This window comes from Trichosurus vulpecula, chromosome 9 (genome assembly GCF_011100635.1).
Source record: "Trichosurus vulpecula isolate mTriVul1 chromosome 9, mTriVul1.pri, whole genome shotgun sequence".
Lineage (NCBI taxonomy): Eukaryota > Metazoa > Chordata > Mammalia > Diprotodontia > Phalangeridae > Trichosurus > Trichosurus vulpecula.
The window spans coordinates 46,248,469-46,252,742 of NC_050581.1; the positions used below are offsets into that span (position 1 = coordinate 46,248,469).

A 4,274-nucleotide genomic window follows, 5' to 3' on the forward strand; every position below is an offset into this window, starting at 1 on the left:
TATCATTTAAAATAACTACAGAAAATATAAAATACTTGGGTGTCTATCTGCCAAGATACACAGGAACTACATGAACACAATTATAAAACACTCTTTATACAAATAAATATAAATAAATGGAGGAATATTAATTTCTCATGGGTAGGCCAAGTCAATATAATGTGATGATTCTATCTATCTAAATCAATTTAGCTAACCAGGGCCATACTAAACACACACCAAAGGATTACTTTGTGGAGCTAGAAGGAAAAATAACAAGTCATTTTCTATAAATATGATATATAATTTTGCTATAAAAATGAGGAGGATGGTTTCTGGGAAGTCTGGGAAGATTTGTATGAACTAATGCAGAGTGAAATGGACAGAACCAGGAGAACAATTTATACAATAACAGCAGTAATGTAAAGATAGCCAACTTTGAAAGTCTTAGGAATTCTGTTGAACACAACGACCAACCATGGTTTCAGAGGCCACTTCTTTCCTGATAAAGAGATGATGGACTTAAAGAACAGGTTAAAACATTTTTTGGACATAGCCAATGCAGGCACTTGTAGGGATAATTTTGTTTTTCTTTCTTTTTCAACACAGGGGGTGGGGGCAGAGGGAGGTGGGAAGGAGAGATGAATATTCCTTTGGGAAAAAAATTATTTAAAAAAAGAAGCTAGCTCCCAGGATCATGTCTGTGAGTCAGGACTCTCCATCCAGAGACAGTGGCCCTGATGGAATGGACCCTGGTGGTGTCATGGAGAGTAACTGGAATGAGATTGTGGATAGCTTTGATGTTATGATGATATGAACCTCTCAAAGTCTCTTCTTCGTGGTATATATGCCTATGGTTTTGAGAAGTCATCTGCCATTCAGCAACATGCAATTCTTCCTTGTATCAAGATGTGATTGCTCAAGCCCAGTCTGGGACCGGGAAGACCTTTCCCATTTCCATTTTACAACAGATTGAGCTGGACTTAAAGGCCACATAGGCCTTGGTTTTGGCACCCACTAGAGAGCTAGGTCAACAGATCCGAAAGGTAGTGATGGCACTGGGAGACTACATGGTTGCCTCGTGCCATGCCTGTATTGGAGGAACAAATGTTAGGGCTGAGGTTCAGAAGTTGCAGATTGAAGCTCCCCACATCATCGTTAGCACCCCAGGCTGTGTCTTTGACATGCTGCACCAGCGATACTTATCTCCCAAACATATCAAGATGTTTGTTCTGGATGAAGCAGATGAAATGTCGAGTCATGGTTTCAAGGACCAGATCTATGACATATTCCAGAAACTCAGTGGCAATACTCAGGTGGTACTCCTGTCAGCCACCATGCCCTCAGATGTGCTGGAAGTGACCAAGAAGTTTATGAGGGATCCCATCAGGATTCTAGTCAAGAAGGAGGAATTGACATTGGAAGGCATTCATCAGTTTTACATAAATGTGGAACGAGAGGAGTGGAAGCTAGATACCTTGTGTGATCTGTATGAAACGCTATTACCCAAGTTGTTATCTTCATCGATACCCGCCGAAAGGTGGATTGGCTCACTGAGAAAATGCATGCCCCTGACTTTACTGTCTCTGCAATGCATGGAGTCATGGACCAAAAAGAACGTGATATAATCATGAGGGAGTTTCACTCAGGTTCCAGTCAGGTGCTTATTACCACTGACCTATTGGCTAGAGGCATTGATGTTCAGCAAGTGTCTTTGGTTATCAATTACGACCCTCCCACCAACCGGGAGAATTATATTCATGGAATTGGCCATGGTGGGTGCTTCGGCCGTAAAGGCATGGCCATCAACATGGTGACAGAGGAAGACAAGAGGATTCTTCGAGACCGTCTATAATACCTCCATTGAGGAGATGCCTCTCAATGTGGCTGACCTCATCTGAGGGGCTTCCCCACCTGATTTGATCCAGGGCCTGCTCTCTGGGATGGGGGGAGGGGGAGCTGGATAGGAGTGGGGAACAAGGGATGGACACCTCTGTCATTTTCTCCTTTATTTGACTTTGAATAAATGTCAATTTTTGAGGAAAAAGGATAAATAAATGAATGAATGGATAAATAAATAGATGAAGAAGAGCTGTGAGACAACTTGAATTAATCATCAAGATGTCTGAAATAATCCACTCACCTTCACCCAGAAATTTTGGTGAAATAGACACAGTTTGAAAAGTGAAGCTTTGCTCACTCTGTCAAATGAGATATTTGTAAAGAACTTAGCATAGTGCCTGAAACATAATAGGCACTATATAAATTGCTTATTCCCTTATCTTCCCTTTTCCCCCTGTTAAAAATATTCTATGTTATGATTTTATGATAATTTATGCTAGTTTGAATTTCAAGAAGCAAATAAATCCTCAAATGCATACATTGAAGGAAAAATCTCCCAAAGTAAACGTAAGGTTAACTGCAAAGGTAGTCAACACATATTATGCAATTTAGAAAATGCATAAGATATTTTGAAATACAAAAAAAGCATTTTGAATATAAATGAGTTATGATCTGTGATAATATGCACAAGACATCTAGGAGAAAGATTAAATGTACAAGATAGAAAGGTGATCATGATTTGTGAGCTTATATTAATTACATGGAGCTTTGCCAGGATCGCAAGTCCATGTTATCTAGCAGCTCAGCAAGAGTTCTTATAAAGGCAGACATGGATCCCTGCCAAAGAAAAGGAGGGAAGAAGTACAGTTCAATAAGTCTAGGAAAGAGAAATTCTTGGACAAAGAAGGCAAAAATTGGAATGACTCAAGGTCCCTGCGGCCCATTTTCTTCTATGTCTATACAGACAAAATAAAACAGGATAGCAATTATCTGGAGAACTCATTCCATATAAATACATCCTTAAGACTTCATAGCTTTTGAAAGTAGAGGACTGGAATCTGGGGGGAGGGGGAAGATAAGGTCTTTGTGGGCAAAAACCCTATCTTATCTGTCTGCTGTATCCTGCCTAGTACCTAGCTTGATGCTTCTAATGTGGTATGTGCTTAATAAATGTTTGTTAATAAATAAATGATGTGGAGATTTGACAATTATCTGGTTATTCATAACACATATAACCAGCCAACCCATATCATTCAGGCACCAAAGTAGATTTTCTAGTATAAATGATTGAATTGGGCTACCTACCTGGATCCAATTTAACTAGATGCAATTGAATATAATATGTAACAGGAAAATTATTTGACACCTTATATAGCAGTGACCTTTAAAAGGATAACAAGACCTAAGGGAAATGCAAGAAAAAGTCATTTGTCCTAATGTTCTGGAAATGTACTGAAATTTTAAAAAGTTTTACAAATGAATCAGGTAAGTAATAAAAGGGATTCCAGGCCGTCCAATTTTTTTCCTCCTAAATTATGTTTTGAGGTTCAGGCAATTAGAAAAAATAGTTGCAGGTGGTTGATCAAGACAATTGCTCCAATTATAGTCTGTGGTTATAAAGAACTGATTCAAATTTGTAAGAATAACAGCCATTCTCCAATTGACACATGGTCAATGTCAATGTTTATTTGCTTCTTGAAGCCCAAACTAACATAAATTATCATAAAATTAGGATGTCATTGATGTCATCAATTAGATGTCATTACTATAGGCAGTCCCTCCAATTATTCAGATCACAACCCATTCATGTATGTCAATCGTGTGGTATTCTTGTCTATGTCTTACCATAGGTTTGTCACAGTGGGGTATTGGGGGAGAGGGGATGATTTCCAATCAAGATAATTAGTAATAATTTTTTTTAAAAAAAATAAAATTTCAGGAGATATTTTTATCCAGGCCGAGTTCTTCCTATAAAGAAATAACCTATTAAAGTAGTTTGAAAAATGAGACTCTTTTTGGGGTGAATACTGCAGTGAGGGCGACTTGGAAAAGTGAAGGAGGACATGAGGGACTGAATGGGGACCGGTGAAGATAAAAGGTTTACTACAAGTGATTGGTTGAGTGCCTACCTAACAAAACAGTTTTGCCTTGGCTGAAAAAGAAACTGAAGTGAGATTTCAATTATACTTTCCCAATTTCTTTATTCTCCCTTTTTGGATTTCATTAAGGCAGTAGAAACCTATACTGTGGAAGTATAGATGACACCTTGGCACTGAGCAGCTTTCACAAATCTGCTTTTTTATACCGATCTTAAAATTACCAATACTTGTTCATGTTCAAAAGGGCTAGATTGGACATGCAAAAATATTTGGGGCACAGGCGTGTAAAGAAACCACAGAACTGTCAATCATAAACGCAGTGAAGATGAAAAGCAGTTCATCCTCCAAATTCAT

The 4,274-nt window shown here is 38.4% G+C and overlaps 1 pseudogene; it reads left to right on the forward strand.

Moving 5' to 3' along the window:
* The first annotated feature begins 676 nt into the window (after positions 1-676).
* On the forward strand, positions 677-1,880 carry LOC118831887 (annotated as a pseudogene).
* Positions 1,881-4,274: the final 2,394 nt, after the last annotated feature.